The sequence below is a fragment of the Pristiophorus japonicus genome, unplaced genomic scaffold (assembly GCF_044704955.1).
Source record: "Pristiophorus japonicus isolate sPriJap1 unplaced genomic scaffold, sPriJap1.hap1 HAP1_SCAFFOLD_298, whole genome shotgun sequence".
Taxonomy (NCBI): domain Eukaryota; kingdom Metazoa; phylum Chordata; class Chondrichthyes; family Pristiophoridae; genus Pristiophorus; species Pristiophorus japonicus.
The window spans coordinates 81,212-99,325 of record NW_027252757.1 but is presented as its reverse complement, the minus strand read 5'-3'; the positions used below and the strand labels follow the sequence as shown (position 1 = coordinate 99,325).

At 48.0% G+C, this 18,114-nt stretch overlaps 1 protein-coding gene across 4 annotated transcripts in view; it reads right to left on the bottom strand.

Moving 5' to 3' along the window:
• Positions 1-17,732, bottom strand: part of LOC139248868 (zinc finger protein 432-like) — a 49,595-nt gene extending 31,863 nt beyond the window's left edge. The window contains exons 1-2 of one of the 4 annotated variants that reach the window (XM_070872216.1): positions 17,716-17,732; positions 11,907-12,070 (exon numbers count right to left, since the gene is read on the bottom strand). The gene's annotated coding sequence lies outside the window, so the exon portion shown is untranslated. The other 3 variants (XM_070872214.1, XM_070872215.1, XM_070872219.1) reach the window with 3 other exon arrangements.
• Positions 17,733-18,114: the final 382 nt, after the last annotated feature.

Genomic DNA, 18,114 nt, shown 5'->3' with positions numbered 1-18,114 from the left:
CATAGCAGTGCATTTGGAAAGAGGTGACATGATAGGTCCAAGTCAGCATGGATTTGTGAAAGGGAAATCATGCTTGACAAATCTTCTGGAATTTTTTGAGGATGTTTCCAGTAGAGTGGATAAGGGAGAACCAGTTGATGTGGTATATTTGGACTTTCAGAAGGCGTTCGACAAGGTCCCACACAAGAGATTGATGTGCAAAGTTAGAGCACATGGGATTGGGGGTAGTGTACTGACATGGATTGAGAACTGGTTGTCAGACAGGAAGCAAAGAGTAGGAGTAAATGGGTACTTTTCAGAATGGCAGGCAGTGACTAGTGGGGTACCGCAGGGTTCTGTGCTGGGGCCCCAGCTGTTTACACTGTACATTAATGATTTAGATGAGGGGATTGAGTGTAGTATCTCCAAGTTTGCGGATGACACTAAGTTGGGTGGCAGTGTGAGCTGCGAGGAGGATGCTGTGAGGCTGCAGAGCGACTTGGATAGGTTAGGTGAGTGGGCAAATGCATGGCAGATGAAGTATAATGTGGATAAATGTGAGGTTATCCACTTTGGTGGTAAAAACAGAGAGACAGACTATTATCTGAATGGTGACAGATTAGGAAAAGGGGAGGTGCAAAGAGACCTGGGTGTCATGGTACATCAGTCATTGAAGGTTGGCATGCAGGTGCAGCAGGCGGTTAAGAAAGCAAATGGCATGTTGGCCTTCATAGCAAGGGGATTTGAGTACAGGGGCAGGGAGGTGTTGCTACAGTTGTACAGGGCATTGGTGAGGCCACACCTGGAGTATTGTGTACAGTTTTGGTCTCCTAACCTGAGGAAGGACATTCTTGCTATTGAGGGAGTGCAGCGAAGGTTCACCAGACTGATTCCCGGGATGGCGGGACTGACCTATCAAGAAAGACTGGATCAACTGGGCTTGTATTCACTGGAGTTCAGAAGAATGAGAGGGGACCTCATAGAAACATATAAAATTCTGACGGGGTTAGACAGGTTAGATGCAGGAAGAATGTTCCCAATGTTGGGGAAGTCCAGAACCAGGGGTCACAGTCTAAGGATAAGGGGTAAGCCATTTAGGACCGAGATGCGGAGGAACTTCTTCACCCAGAGAGTGGTGAACCTGTGGAATTCTCTACCACAGAAAGTTGTTGAGGCCAATTCACTAAATATATTCAAAAAGGAGTTAGATGAGGTCCTTACTGCTAGGGGGATCAAGGGGTATGGCGAGAAAGCAGGAATGGGGTACTGAAGTTGAATGTTCAGCCATGAACTCATTGAATGGCGGTGCAGGCTAGAAGGGCCGAATGGCCTACTCCTGCACCTATTTTCTATGTTTCTATGTTTCTAACCTGGAGCCAGGGGAATTTGCTTACATCAAGATTTTTAAAAGAAAAAGCAGTCTACAGCCAAGATTCGAAGGACCATACCAGGTCTTGCTGGCGACCAATACTGCAATCAAGGTAAAGGAAAGACCAACATGGATCCACGCATCCCATTGCAAAAGGGCACCCGACCAGGAGGAAGGGACGAAGGAATCAGAGGAACAGAAAAAGGAAGACTGAATAAGGAACTGTATGGACTATGGGGACTGATGGTTCTGGGCTTGACAGGGTTTTACTTCACATTATTGATTACATCAGGGGTACAGACCCACCACCGAAGGGAATTGCACGTAAACGTATTTATGGCACTGAGTCATAGGTATGCTCAAGAAAGAAACTTGTCGAGTTGTTGGATATGTTCCCATGTACCTGTCCACTCCAGGGGGGGTATTCCCCTGAGATCTGTCCCCTTTAACGAATCAGAAATGGTAGAATGGTTGACAGTGCAAAATAGGACAAAACTAACTAAGGGGCCAGAAACGAAGGAGCAAACAGAATGGAGGTCGGCAGGGTATAAACTTACAGCCTTCCAGGGATGGTACCAGCCCAATTATGATAATAACCATCAGCCTCCCTTCCTAAGCATTACTCCCAGAATAGGAAATCCTGAAGGTATAATATGCCTAGTGAGTAATGAGACTAAAGGACCAGAAATGGGACGCAGCAAGTGTTCCCAAATGATTAAATGGCAAGCCACAACTAATCCCACTGAGAGAAAGATAGCAACCGTTGGCTGGACAACGGTCCATAACAAAGCCCCAGGTAAGGGGTGGGAAGGTGAGACCACTCGAGTAGGGACAGTGCGAAAGGACCAGGAGCTGACGTCCTATAATTGCACCTACTTTATTTGTGGCCATAAAGCCTACCCATGGTTACCAGCCAACTGGACAGGGTCCTGTTACTTAGGATATGTGGTACCCCTTATCAGATCAGTAAGGACTCTAAGGGAGGCCTATGGAAGTCACAGATTTAAACGGGATTTGAAGTGGCTAAACGGAATATTCAAGGTAATGGTGCCACCCTATGGAATAGCATTGACCGAATGGCAGTTACAGGAACTGGCTAACTTAGTCGAATCAGTAGCCAACGCAACTTCCCAAGCCTTTGAAGGGATAAATGACGAAATGGTAGCTATTCGAACAGTGGCGCTCAAATCGTATGGCCTTAGATTATCTCCTAGCCAAGGAGGGAGGAACATGCGCATTAATAGGTGGAGAATGCTGTACATATATCCCAGATAAATCAGAAGATATCGGCAGTCTAGCTGAAAACATCAGGATGGTTGGGAGCCCTGGGGAAATCTGTGGTACAGGGTTTGATCATATTCCTGCTGATAGTCTTCGCCCTGTATCTATTATTTGTCGTCGTTAAGTGTTGCTGTGCCAGGGTGGGAGAAACTATGTTACCTACCGAGACCACGGCTAGAGTTATGGTAGCAATAACTGTTGAGGGCTCTTGTGTGGAAATGGAAATGGAGAGACTGTACAAGATCAGAATGGATTGAGTTGTCCTTGTGAAGGACAAAATGGGGGAATGTGGAAATGTATTTTTATCTAAGCTGATACCATACGGTATTTGTGTGCCTTTTGATTAAAATGGAGTCCTGGCCCTTCCAGAACTTTCTGCATTTTAGCAGTCAGCTTGCATAAACAGCTAAACCTGGTTTGAGATGGCTGATGGCAATCAGACAGCTAGGAGACAAGTCATGCTGAGACAAGTAACCCCCCATGGTGCTCTCCTATTGTCTACACTACAGGAGTTCCATGTCACCCCACCCTTATCTTCTAGCCATTATCTCTTTCCGAGACCTCATCCATTTGATGCAAACAGATAAACTGACCAGGAAATTGGAACAATCCTGACACAATACAAGACAGGTGATAGCCCATTACCTATGACTCATGGAGTAATGGCCGTTTGGCTTTCTGATAACCCTGACAAAAGGAAATATCTGGATACCATGTCAGGACCAGGATATAGTAATTAACTCTTTATCTGTATTCACTGACTGTGAGACAGAGCAATACACAGGGAGAGGCCAGAACTTTGGTTTTACTGTATAAATATCTTGTTAAACTGAACCATTTCGGAGGTGTTCACTTAGCCCTTGACTGAGTGTGACCTACCCCTTGCGAGCAAGTAAATTAAAGAAACTTCTACCGGAGCTGTAAGTGTCGGAGTCATTCTTTTCGGAGGTCGAGATTTCGACAAATAAGGAGACCAAAACTTTACGCAGTACTCCAGGTGTGGTCTTACCAACACCCTGTACAGTTGCAGCAGGACTTCCCCACTTTTATACTCCACCCCCCCTGCAATAAAGCCAGAATTCCATTGCCTTCCAGATTAATTGCAGTAACTGCATGCTAACTTTTTGTGTTTAATGTACAAGGACCCCCAGATCCCGCTGTACCACCGCATTTTGTAATCTCACAATTTAAATAATAATTTGCTTTATTATTCTCTGACCAAAGTGGATAACCTCACATTTTCCCACATTATACTCCATCTGCCAAAGTTTTGCCCACTCACTTAGACTCTCTATATCCCTTTGTAGATTCCTTGCGTCCCCCTCACAAGTTGCTAGGTTAGCACAGGTTAGATACACAGTAAATCTCCATCTACATTATCCCATCAAACACTCCCAGGGCAGGTACAGTACAGGTCAGATACAGAGTAAAGCTTCCTCTGCACTGTCCCATCAGACACTCCCAGGGCAGGTACAGCAAAATTGGATACAGAGTAAAGCTCCTTCTACACTGCCCATCAAACACTCCCAGAACAGGTACAGCACGGGTCAGAAACAGAGTAAACCTCCCTCTATATTGTCCCATCAGACACTCCCAGGGCAGGTACAGCACGGGTTAGGCAGAGAGTAAAGCTCCCTTTACACAGTCCCATCAAAAGCTCCAAGGGCAGGTATAGAACACAAGAAATAGGAGCAGGAGTAGGCCATTTGGCCCCCCGAGGCTGCTCCGCCATTCAATAAGATCATGGCTGATCGGATCCAGGCCTCAACCCCACTTCCCTGCCCGCTCCCCATAAACCTTGACTCCCTTATCTTTCAAAAATCTGTCTATCCCCACTTTAAATACATTCAATGACCCAGCCCCCACAGCTCTCTGAGGTACAAAATTCCAAACATTCACATCCCTCCTGGAGAAATTCCTCCTCATTTCCGTTTTAAATGAGCGACCCCTTATCCTGAAACTATGCCACCTAGTTCTAGATTCCCTCACGAAGGGAAACATGCTCTCTGCATTTATCCTGTCAAGCCCCCTCAAAATTGTATACGTTTCAATGAGATCACCTCTAAGTCTTCTAAACTCCAAGGAGTATAGGCCCAACCTGCTCAACCTTTCATCTTAGTAATCAACCTCGTGTACCTTCTCTGAACTGCCTCCAGTGCAAGTATATCCTTCCTTAAATAAGCAGACCAAAACTGTACATAGTACTCTAGGTGTGGCCTTACCAATGCTATATACAGTTGCAGCAGGACTTCCCTACTTTTATACTCCATCCCTCTTGCAATAAAGGCCAGCATTCCATTTGCCTTCCTAATTAATTGCAGTAACTGCATGCTAAATTTTTGTGTTTCATGTACAAGGACCCCCAGATCCATCTGTACACGGCATTTTGTATTCGCTCCCTATTTAAATAATAATTTGCTTTTTTATTTCTCCTACCAAAGTGGACAAGCTCACATTTTCCCACATTATACTCCATCTGCCAAAGTTTTGCCCACTCACTTAGCCTATCTATATCCCTTTGTAGATTATTGGCGTCCTCTTCACAACTTGCTAGGTTAGCACAGGTTTGTACACAGTAAATCTCCGTCTACATTATCCCATCAAACACTCCCAGGGCAGGTACAGTATGGGTTAGATTCAGAGAAAACCTCCCACCACACTGTCCCGTCAAATACTCCCAAGGCAGTTACAGTATGGGTTAGATAGAGAGAAAAGCTTCCTCTAAACTGTCCCATCAAACTCTGCCAGATCAGGTACAACATGGGTTAGATACAGCGCAAAGCTCCCTTTACATTATCCCGTCCAAAAACTCCCAGGGCAGGTACAGCACAGGGTTAGATACAGAGTAAAACCCTCTCTATACTATCCCATCAAACAGTCCCGGGACATGTACAACACGGGTTAGATACAGAGTAAAGCTCCCTCTAAACTGTCCCATCAAACACTCCCAGGGCAGGTACAGCACAGGTTAGATACAGAGTAAAGCTCCCTCTACACTGTCCCATCAAACACTCCCAGGGCAGGTACAGCACGGGTTAGATACAGAGTAAAGCTCCGTATGCACTGTCCCATCAAACACTCCCAGGGGCAGGTACAGCACAGGTTAGATACAGCGTAAACCTCCCTCTACACTGTCCCATCAAACACTCCCAGGGCAGGTACAGCACGGGTTAGATACAGGGTAACTCTCCCTTACTACAACAGTGACTACAATCCAAAAGTACTTCATTGGCTGTAAAGCACTTTGAGAGGTCATGAAAGGCGCCAAATAAATTCAAGTCTTTCTCCCTCTTCATTGTCCCATCAGACACTGCCAGCCCATAATGAGCAGGGCTCAGGGAGGTTGGTTGCTAGGCACTGCAGTGATGTCATAAAGCAGGGCCATTCAGCCCAGTGGGTCCTCTCCGTATCCCTTTTAAAGGTGGAGAGATGGGACATCCTGTCTCAACACACATCCCCCTGTTCATACTGAGAATCCCCGGTGAAGGTCCAAGGCCCAAAGTGTGGAACACAACCAAGGGGGGGGGGGGGAAAGAGGAGGAGAGCTGGTGCAGTGTGGGAGATGAGGGAGGAGTCTGCTCATTCCCAGAGGCAGATCAGACAAAGTGCTTTAAGTGGTGGGTCCAGCAGTGAAACTGAAAACAAACCAAAGGGAATAAATAATGATCCAATCCAAGGGAACCATCAACGGTCATTGGGCAGACATCACAACCGGCCCAGAATTATTCAATGGGCGAGCATCGATTGCTTATTGTGGGGTTCCACACATCAAACATCCATTGAGTGAAGAAGTGTTTCCTAACATCGCTCCTGAATGGCCTGGCTCGGATTTTAAGGTTATGTCCCCTCGTCCTAAACACCCCAAGCAGCAGAATAAATTTCTCTTGATGTACCCTAGCAATTGCTTTCAAAATGCCACTAAATTCCCACAGACAAGGTGGTGTATGGGTTAGATACAGAGTAAAGTTCCCTCTACTCTGCCGCAGGGCAAACTTCGGTGTCCGTCCCGATCATGCTGAGCAGCTTATCAATTAAAATTCAGCAGCAGTACGATCTGCCACTGCAATGAAAACTTTCCATCTACAGCTCCTGATCAGTTTCAGGTTAAACTGTCCCATCATGCACTCTCAGGGCAGGGACAGCACAAATTAGGTACACAGTAAATCTGTGTCAGAGGAAACTGTACCCCAGTGAGAGTCAGTGTCAGAGGAAACTGTATTCCAGTGAGAGTCAGTGCCGGAGGAAACTGTACCCCAGTGAGAGTCAGTGCTAGAGGAAACTGTACCCCAGTGAGAGTCAGTGCCGGAGGAAACTGTACCCCAGTGAGTCAGTGCGACAGGAAACTGTATCCCAGTGAGAGTCAGTGCCAGAGGAAACTGTATTCCAGTGAGAATCAGTGCCAGAGGAAACATGCAGCAGAGCCTGGTCTCCAGTCATCTTGGATCCCCTTGCCATTGGACCAAGACCTTGCTCTGCCAAGCCCGTGTGGTAGCTAATGTCAAGACCCACCTCACGTTAAAAGAATTCACACTATTAGCAATACATAACAAACCTCTTCCTCTGCAGTTATCAATCTATTTCAATTCCCCATGCCTGTAGTCTCGTTATATTACAATTCAAAATATCTTCAGTTATCAGCAACAAATTGCATTTATATCACGCCTTAAACGTAGTAAAATGTCCCAAGACACTTCACAGGGCTGTTAGCAAACAAAATTTGACACCCAGTCACGTAAGGAAATATGAGCACAGGTGACTGAAAGCTTGTTCAAAGGATAGGTATTAAGGAGCATTTTAAAGGTGGAGAGGTTTTGGGAGGAATTCCAGAGCTTATGGACTTGGCAGCTGAAGGTACGGCCACCAATATTGGTGGGATGAAAATTGGGGCTGCTCAAGAGGCCAGAATTGGAGGAATGCAAAGATCTGAGGGTTGTCGCGTTGGAGGAGGTTACAGCAATAGGGAGGGGCAAGGTCCTGGACGGATTTCAAAACAAGGATGAGAATTTTGAAAGCGAGGCATTGATGGACCAGGAGCCAATGTAGTTCAGCGAGCACAGGGGTGATGGATGAACGGAAATTGGTACAAGTTGGGATGAGAGGGCTGAGAAAGATTGAGTAGAATAGGCCTATATTCTCTGGAGTTTAGAAGAACGGAAGGTGATATCATTTAAACATATGAAATTCTTAGAGGAATTGACAAGGGCTGGAGAGTCGTGAGTTAGGGGTCCTAGTATTAGGATAAGAGATCGGTCATTTAAGACTATGAGGAGGAGCTATTTCTTCACTCAGAGAGTTGTGAATCTTTAAAATCTATCGAAGAGAGATCTTACTGAATGGCGAAGCAGATGGGAGGGGCCGTATGGCCAACTCCTGCTGCTACTTCTTGTGTTCTTGAGTAAGGATACAGGCAGGAGTGTTGAAGAAACATAGAAATTTACAGCGCAGAAGAGGCCATTTCGGACCATCGTGTCCGAGCAGGCCAACAAAGAGCTGCACGGCCCTCGGTCAGCAGCCCTGAAGGTTACATAAAAATATGCATATAGATTGGCCTAACCAAACTGGAAGCAATATAGTGGAGGAGGATTTCCTGGAGTGCATAAGGGATGGTTTTCTAGACCAATACTTCGAGGAACCAACTCGGGGAGGGGGGGGGAGGCCATCTTAGACTGGGTGTTGTGTAATGAGTGAGGATTAATTAGCAATCTCGTTGTGCGAGGCCCCTTGGGGAAGAGTGACCATAATATGGTGGAATTCTACATTAGGAGGGAGAATGAAACAGTTAATTCAGAGACCATGGTCCAGAACTTAAAGAGGGGTAACTTTGAAGGTATGAGGCGTGAATTGGCTAGGATAGATTGGAGAATGATACTTAAGGGGTTGACAGTGGATGGGCAATGGCAGACATTTAGAGACCGCATGGATGAACTACAACAATTGTACATCCCTGTCTGGCGTAAAAATAAAAAAGGGAAGGTGGCTCAACCGTGGCTATCAAGGGAAATCAGGGATAGTATTAAAGCCAAGGAAGTGGCATACAAATTGGCCAGAAATAGCAGCGAACCCGGGGACTGGGAGAAATTTAGAACTCAGCAGAGGAGGACAAAAGGTTTGATTCGGGCAGGGAAAATAGAGTACAAGAGGAAGCTTGCAGGGAACATTAAGACGGACTGCAAAAGCTTCTATAGATATGTAAAGAGAAAAAGGTTAGCAAAAACAAACGTAGGTCCCCTGCAGTCAGAATCAGGGGAAGTCATAACGGGGAACAAAGAAATGGCAGACCAATTGAACAAGTACTTTGGTTCGGTATTCACTAAGGAGGACACAAACAACCTTCCGGATATAAAAGAGGTCAGAGGGTCTAGTAAGAAGGAGGAACTGAGGGACATCCTTCTTAGTCAGGAAATTGTGTTGGGAAATTGATGGGATTGAAGGCCGATAAATCCCCAGGGCTTGATGGACTGCAGCCCAGAGTACTTAAGGAGGTGGCCTTGGAAATAGCGGATGCATTGACAGTCATTTTCCAACATTCCATAGATTCTGGATCAGTTCCTATGGAGGGGCGGGTAGCCAACGTAACCCCATTTTTAAAAAAAGGAGCGAGAGAGAAAACAGGGAATTATAGACCGGTCAGCCTGACATCAGTAGTGGGTAAAATGATGGAATCAATTGTTAAGGATATCATAGCAGCGCATTTGGAAAGAGGTGACATGATAGGTCCAAGTCAGCATGGATTTGTGAAAGGGAAATCATGCTTGACAAATCTTCTGGAATTTTTTGAGGATGTTTCCAGTCGAGTGGGCAAGGGAGAATCAGTTGATGTGGTGTATTTGGACTTTCAGAAGGCTTTCGACAAGGTCCCACACAAGAGATTAATGTGCAAAGTTAAAGCACATGGGATTGGGGGTAGTGTGCTGACGTGGATTGAGTACTGGTTGGCAGACAGGAAGCAAAGAGTAGGAGTAAATGGGTACTTTTCAGAATGGCAGGCAGTAACTAGTGGGGTGCCGCAAGGTTCTGTGCTGGGGCCCCAGCTGTTTACATTGTACATTAATGATTTAGACGAGGGGATTAAATGTAGTATCTCCAAATTTGCGGATGACACGAAGTTAGGTGGCAATGTGAGCTGCGAGGAGGATGCTATGAGGCTGCAGAGTGACTTGGATAGGTTAGGTGAATGGGCAAATGCGTGGCAGATGAAGTATAATGTGGATAAATGTGAGGTTATCCACTTTGGTGGTAAAAACAGAGAGACAGATTATTATCTGAATGGTGACAGATTAGGAAAAGGGGAGGTGCAACGAGACCTGGGTGTCATGGTACATCAGTCATTGAAGGTTGGCATGCAGGTACAGCAGGCGGTTAAGAAAGCAAATGGCATGTTGGCCTTCATAGCGAGGGATTTGAGTACAGGGGCAGGGAGGTGTCACTACAGTTGTACAGGGCCTGGGTGAGGCCACACCTGGTGTATTGTGTAAAGTTTTGGTCTCCTAACTTGAGGAAGGACATTCTTGCTATTGAGGGAGTGCAGCGAAGGTTCATCAGACTGATTCCCGGGATGGCGGGACTGACATATCAAGAAAGACTGGATCAACTGGGCTTGTATTCACCGAGTTCAGAAGAATGAGAGGGGATCTCATAGAAACGTTTAAAATTCTGACGGGTTTAGACAGGTTGGAAGCAGGAAGAATGTTCCCAATGTTGGGGAAGTCCAGAACTAGGGGTCACAGACTAAGGATCAGGGGTAAGCCATTTAGGACCGAGATGAGGAGAAACTTCTTCACCCAGAGAGTGGTGAACCTGTGGAATTCTCTACCACAGAAAGTTGTTGAGGCCAAGTCACTAAATATATTCAAAAAGGAGTTAGATGTAGTCCTTACTACTAGACGATCAAGGGGTATGGCGAGAACGCAGGAATGGGGTACTGAAGTTGCATGTTCAGCCATGAACTCATTCAATCGCGGTGCAGGCTGGAAGGGCCGAATGGCCTACTCTTGCACCGATTTTCTATATTTCTATGTAAACCTATGAACAATGGCGGAAAGGTAAATAGCACCTAGCCCAACCAGTCCGCCTCACACAACTGCGACACCCCTTGCACCAAAAAATTCCACACTCCACCCAACCAGAGCCATGTGAAGTCCTGGGAGAGGCAAAAACCCAGGCCAATTTAGGGAAAAAGAAATCTGGGAAAATTTCTCTCCTACCCATCCAGGCGATCGAAACTAGTCCAGATCACCCTGGCCATATTCAATTACCTGCAGCACTTACCGTTATATCTGCGCCGGCCAACAAGAGGTGATCTCGTCTATTCCCAATTACCAGCTCTAGGTCCGTAACCCTGCAGGTTACGGCACTTTGTGCCCATCCAACCATCACTTAAAAGTGGTGAGGGTTTCTGTGTCCACCACTCTTCCAGGCAATGAGTTCCAGATCCCCACAACCCTCTGGGTAAAAAAGCCCCCCCCCTCAAATCCCCATCAACCACCTTAAAACTAAGCCCCCTCAGTTTAAGCTTAAGTTTACGGAGAGTGTGAGTTGTGAGGACGATCAGAGACATGGATGTGGGTTTGAGCAGATGAGCTGAGGAAGGGGCAAAGACCGGCGATGTTATGGAGGTGGAAGTAAGTGGACTTGATGACTGAGGGAATATGGGTTCGGAAGCTCATCTCGGGGTCAAGTCCGACGCCAATCAATAAATTGCAACTCTCCATATCTGTGTTTCAGTATATTAGAATACTACACATCTCTAGTGATCAATGCTTCAATATTAGTAGTTATCAATATAAGTAGTTATCAATATATTTTCTTATAATTCTCAATGTTCATGAATGAATAATTGATTCTGTGGGTGATAGGCTGTGCTGGTCTTTCAGATGGTCTGTGCACCGTGATCAGTGAATTGACGATGTGCTTCCGGTTCAATCTTTCCATTGGCTTTCTCACCAGATGGGAAATATTTGAACATTAAGATCTGATGGTGTCGGTGTGAGTTCAGCCGCACCTAATGTACAGAGACCGGTCCATCTGCTGGGCTGTGCCTCAAACTGGAGTCACCTCTTAGATCAAAGCCCTTTACTCTAAAACACACACAAGATTCACTGTGATTGTGTTTAGAGACAGAAACTGATCTCACTTCACATCCCATTGCACGGCCTCATGCTGGATAATTGTACTCGGTGGTTAGTCTCTCCCGGTCTCATTTCCTGTCTTACCTTGTAACCTGTGTGTACTGTCTACAGGACCGGTGTGTATCTGAGTAAATGGCACTTTCTCTTACCTTTCTCCCCAGTCGATCTATTGAAGCGCTTTCAATCGGAAGGGGCTCCCTGGTTGGTGCTCTCACAATCCTGTGCTGGTTCACCTGCTGTTGTTCCTCAGTCCACAATCCCTATTTCCTCCCAGCTGTGGAACTTTCTCAATCACTCCGCCATTCACCGGGATCTAATTATCACAGGGCAGAAAATTAGAAGATTAATGCTGTGAAGTGGAATCTAGTGTAAAGTGTTTTTCCAAAGTTTCAGAAAAGCATATGTCCAGTATTTCTGTTTGATTTTATCCTTTTCCTCAGATCTCTCCCGCCCGTCTGGACTTACAGAAAATCACCAGAATTCTCCCCGGGTTACACACTGTCTGATGTCACTGGGCCCCCGGGTTACACACTGTCTGATCTCACTGGGTCCCCGGGTTACACGCTGTCTGATCTCACTGGGCCCCCGGGTAACACGCTTCTGATCTCACTGGGCCCCCGGGTTACACACTGTCTGATCTCACTGGGCCCCCGGGTTACACACTGTCTGATCACACTGGGTTCCCGGGTTACACATTGTCTGATCTCACTGGGTCCCTGGGTTACACACTGTCTGATCTCACTGGGCCCCCGGGTTACACACTGTCTGATCTCACTGGGCACCCGGGTTACACACTGTCTGATCTCACTGGGCCCCCGGGTTACACACTGTCTGATCTCACTGGGCCCCCGGGTTACACACTGTCTGATCTCACTGGGCCCCCGGGTTACACACTGTCTGATCTCACTGGGCCCCCGGGTTACACACTGTCTGATCTCACTGGGTCCCTGGGTTACGCGCTGCCTGATCTCACTGGGCCCCGGGGTTACACACTGTCTGATCTCATGGGCCCCCGGGTTACACACTGTCTGATCTCACTGGGCTCCCGGGTTACACACTGTCTGATCTCACTGGGCTCCCGGGTTACACGCCGTCTGATCTCACTGGGCCCCTGGGTTACACACTGTCTGATCTCACTGGGTCCCTGGGTTACGCGCTGCCTGATCTCACTGGGCCCCCGGGTTACACACTGTCTGATCTCACTGGGCCCCCGGGTTACACACTGTCTGATCTCATGGGAGCCCAGGTTTACACACTGTCTGATCTCACTGGGCCTCCGGGTTACACACTGTCTGATCTCACTGGGCTCCCGGGTTACACACTGTCTGATCTCACTGGGCCCCCGGGTTACACACTGTCTGATCTCACTGGGCCCCTGGGTTACACACTGTCTGATCTCACTGGGCCCCCGGGTTACACACTGTCTGATCTCACTGGGCCCCCGGGTAACACTCTGTCTGATCTCACTGGGCCCCCGGGTTACACACTGTCTGATCTCACTGGGTCCCTGGGTTACGCGCTGCCTGATCTCACAGGGCCCCCGGGTTACACACTGTCTGATCTCACTGGGCCCCCGGGTTACACACTGTCTGATCTCACTGGGCCCCCGGGTTACACACTGTCTGATCTCACTGGGCTCCCGGGTTACACACTGTCTGATCTCACTGGGCCCCCGGGTTACACACTGTCTGATCTCACTGGGCCCCCGGGTTACACACTGTCTGATCTCACTGGGCTCCCGGGTTACACACTGTCTGATCTCACTGGGCCCCCGGGTTACACACTGTCTGATCTCACTGGGCCCCCGGGTTACACACTGTCTGATCTTACTGGGCCCCCGGGTTACACTCTGTCTGATCTCACTGGGCCCCCGGGTTACACACTGTCTTATCTCACTGGGCCCCCGGGTTACACACTGTCTGATCTCACTGGGCCCCCGGGTTACACACTGTCTGATCTCACTGGGCCCCCGGGTTACACACTGTCTGATCTCACTGGGCCCCCGGGTTACACACTGTCTGATCTCACTGGGCCCCCGGGTTACACTCTGTCTGATCTCACTGGGCCCCCGGGTTACACACTGTCTGATCTCACTGGGCCCCCGGGTTACACACTGTCTGATCTCACTGGGCCCCCGGGTTACACACTGTCTGATCTCACTGGGCCCCCGGGTTACACTCTGTCTGATCTCACTGGGCCCCCGGGTTACACTCTGTCTGATCTCACTGGGCCCCCGGGTTACACTCTGTCTGATCTCACTGGGCCCCCGGGTTACACACTGTCTGATCTCACTGGGCCCCCGGGTTATACACTGTCTGATCTCACTGGGCCCCCGGGTTACACTCTGTCTGATCTCACTGGGCCCCCGGGTTACACTCTGTCTGATCTCACTGGGCCCCCGGGTTACACTCTGTCTGATCTCACTGGGCCCCGGGGACCGTGATGAGGAGCCGAGGGAAGGGGGCGAGGAGGAGGGAGACGATTTCAGAGTCCCTCAGCTTTCCCACCGCCCCCCCACATCTGTCTCCTCCCTCCCCAGTCATTCTGGGGGTGAGCCTCTGTCAGTCTGTGTGCGCGTGTCCGTGTCTCTCTCCCTCTTCCCCCCGGGACACTCTCCCTCGGCCCCCTCTCCCCCCCCCCCCGGTGCCGCTCACTTTCCGCCATCTTGTTTACCTTCACCAACGGCCGACCACCGGGAATCCTGGACATGCGCAGTGCCGCCTCACAGCGCGCTCAGGGAGGGGTTTCCGCCCCTGCAATTGGATGGTTTACTTGATTGACAGGCGGCCCACCAATCGCGGCCCAGTATCTGCCATTTACCCCGCCCACTCCCACAGTCGGAGGCGGCCTCGCTCCGGGTCACGTGTCTGCGATTCGTACCCGCGCCGCCGCTCGCTCAGCGCCAGTGACGTCACCATTCTGGAGCGCGAGCTGTCTGACATCAGTAAAAAAGCAAGGGGTGTGTGACGTCAGAACCCCAGCAACGCAAGCTGTGTGACATCAGTAACCTGGCAACGCAGTCTGTGACGTCATATAGCCTGGTGGGGAGGGCACCGATTCCACTGGATGACCGATACCGAGCCTGGCACCAGGGGCGGGGAGGGCACCAGGAAAACCATTGGCCCATTGGTTGTCACGTGTGTGTCCAGCGGGGCGGGAGCTGCGGGTTTTACGATCAGTGATAGGCCCAGATTACCCAGGTGTATCGGCGCTGCATGGCCCATGGGACAAGAAGGAGAGAATGTTCTGAAGTTCTATCCTGGACTTACAGTGATGACTTTTGTAAACTCCTTTTACAGGGTATTAGAAGGAGAAGATTAGCACACGGGAAGCTCAAACCCAAAGATCACATCCCTGTCTGCCACAGTTAGTCGATTCATCAAGGGCTGATTATCATCAGCCTTTTACATAAGAACATAAGAAATAGGAGCAGGAGTAGGCCATACGGCCCCTGGAGCCTGCTCCACCATTTAATACAATCATGGCTGATCTGATTATAGACGTAGGTCCACTTTCCTGCCCGCTCCCCATAACCCCTTAATCCCTTATCGGTTAAGAAACTGTCTACCGCTGTCTTAAATTTATTCAATGTCCCAGCTTCCACAGTTCTCTGAGGCAGCGAATTCCACAGATTTACAACCCTGAGAGAAGAAAGTTCTCCTCATCTCAGTTTTAACTGGGCGGCCCCTTATTCTAAGATTATGCCCCCAAGTTCTAGTCTCCCCTATCAGTGGAAACATCCTCTCTGCATCCACCTTGTCAAGCCCCCTCATAATCTTATACGTTTCGATAAGATCACCTCTCATTCTTCTGAATTCCAATGTGTATAGGCCCATTCTACTCAACCTTTCCTCGTAAGTCAACAACCCCATCTCCAGAATCAACCTAGTGAACCTTCTCTGAACTGTCTCCAAAGCAATTATATCCTTTTGTAAATATGGAAACCAAGGCAATATCCCAGGTGTGGCCTCACCAATACCCAGTAAAACTGTAGCAAGACTTCCCTGCTTTTATACTCCATCCCCTTCCTGATCACTTGCTGTACCTGAATACTAACCTTTTGTGTTTCATGCACAAATACCCCCAGGTCCCGCTGTACTGCAGCACTTATTCTCCATTTAAATAATAACTTGCTCTTTGATTTTTTTTTTGCCAAAGTGCATGACCTCACACTTTCCAACATTATACTCCATCTGCCAAATTTTTGCCCACTCACTTAGCCTGTCTATGTCGTTTTGCAGGTATTTTGTGTCTTCCTCACACATTGCTTTTTATCCCATCTTTGCATTGTCAGCAAACTTGGCTACGTTACACTCGGTCCTTTCTTCCAAGTTGTTAATATAGATTGTAAATAGTTGGGGTCCCAGCGGCACCCCACTAGTTACTGATTGCCAACCCGAGAATGAACCATTTATCCCGACTCTCTGTTAGCCAATCCTCTATCCATGCTAATATATTGCCCCCAACCCCGTGAACTTTTATCTTGCGCAGTAACCTTTTATGTGGCACCTTGTCAAATGCCTTCTGGAAGTCCAAATACACCAAATCCACTGGTTCCCCTTTATCCACCCTGTTCGTTACATCCTCAAAGAATTCCAGCAAATTTGTCAAACATGACTTCCCCTTCATAAATCCATGCTGACTCTGCCTGACCAAATTATGCTTTTCCAAATGTCCTGCTACTGCTTCTTTAATAATGGACTCCAACATTTTCCCAACCACAGATGTTAGGCTAACTGGTCTAGTTTCCTGCTTTTTGTCTGCCTCCTTTTTTAAATAGGGGCGTTACATTTGCGGTTTTCCAATCTGCTGAGGCCTCCCAGAATCCAGGGAATTTTGGTAAATTATAACCAATGCATCCACTATCCTTGCTGTTACTTCTCTTAAGACGCTAGGATGCAAGTCATCAGGTCCAGGGGATCTATCTGCCTTTAGACCCATTACCTTACTTCTTAGTGATTGTGATCAGTTCCTCCCCCCCCTATAGCCCCTTGACTATCCACTGTTGGAATATTGTTTGTGTCCTCTACCGTAAAGACTGATACAAAATATTTGTTCACAGTTTCTGCCATCTCCATGTACCCCATCACTAATTCCCGTTCTCGTCCTCTGAGGGACCAACATTTACTTCAGCCACTCTTTTCCTTTTTATATACCGAGAGAAACTCTTGCTATCTGTTTTTATATTTTGTGCTAGTTTACTTTCATAGTCTATCTTCCCTTTCTTAATGATTTTTTTAGTCATTCTTTGCTGGCTTTTAAAAGCTTCCCAATCTTCTGTCCTTCCACTAGTTTGGGCAACTTTGTATGCCTTTGTTTTTAATTGGATACCGTCCTTTATTTATTTAGTTAGCCACGGATGGCTATCTTTTCTTTTGCACCCTCAATGGAACTGGAACTGGATTGCAGTGGGATTTTCGGGAGAATATTAAAGTTGGGCACCACAGAAATAATTACAATCTGAGCGTCAACATCAGGGCAAATTATTCCCGGGGCATTCATTCATCGTGGGCCACCCCGACCTCTGAGAGGACACCACCGCAGGTCGGGAGGATAAAAGAGCAGCGTGGGTCCTGGAATATCGTGGGTCACCCCGACCTGTGAGAGGACATATTCTCATCCGTTCCGTGTACTGCTTTCATCTGCATAGTGCTACATGTAACGTGATTCGTGATCGGTATTGAAATGTAAACCTGTTATTATCTGCTCCATGTAATACCCTTATTTGCACAGTACTACATGTAACGTGATTTATGGATTGTACTAAACTGTACCTTGAAATGAAATGCACGCTAGTGCATCATATGGAACTGCTGTCAGCATCCAAACGAATTGTATGGAATTGCTGACCGCAAGGCACTGAACTATTTTCCAATGTATTGTGAAAATTTTATATGAATAAAGTATATTTTTGAAGGAAAAAAAGCCATCGCGGGTCGGGAGGATAAAAGAGCATACCACTGCAGCTTCCAGAGTGAGCTGCTACAAGTGTGCGACGGCTTCGAGGTGGGCGACTGGATGACATCATCAAAATCCAGGTCACAGTTTGGAGCGTGGGCAGGAACATCGGCGGGGTCCAGGTACAGCGGAGGAGCGGGAAGGTCGGGGCGGATGAGCGGTGAGAGATCGTGGCGGAGGAACGGTGAGAGATCGTGGCGGATGTGTGGCGAATGTTTTTGTGGCGGAGGAACGGTGAGAGATCGTGGCGGAGGAACGGTGAGAGATCGTGGCGGAGGAATGGTGAGAGATCGTGGCGGAGGTGCGGTGAATGAGGGTTCGGGGCCCAGAAGAGCCAAGAGCCCAGGGCAGCACGGGCCTGCCCACACTGCGATATGTGTGCGTACTAGATCATTGCAG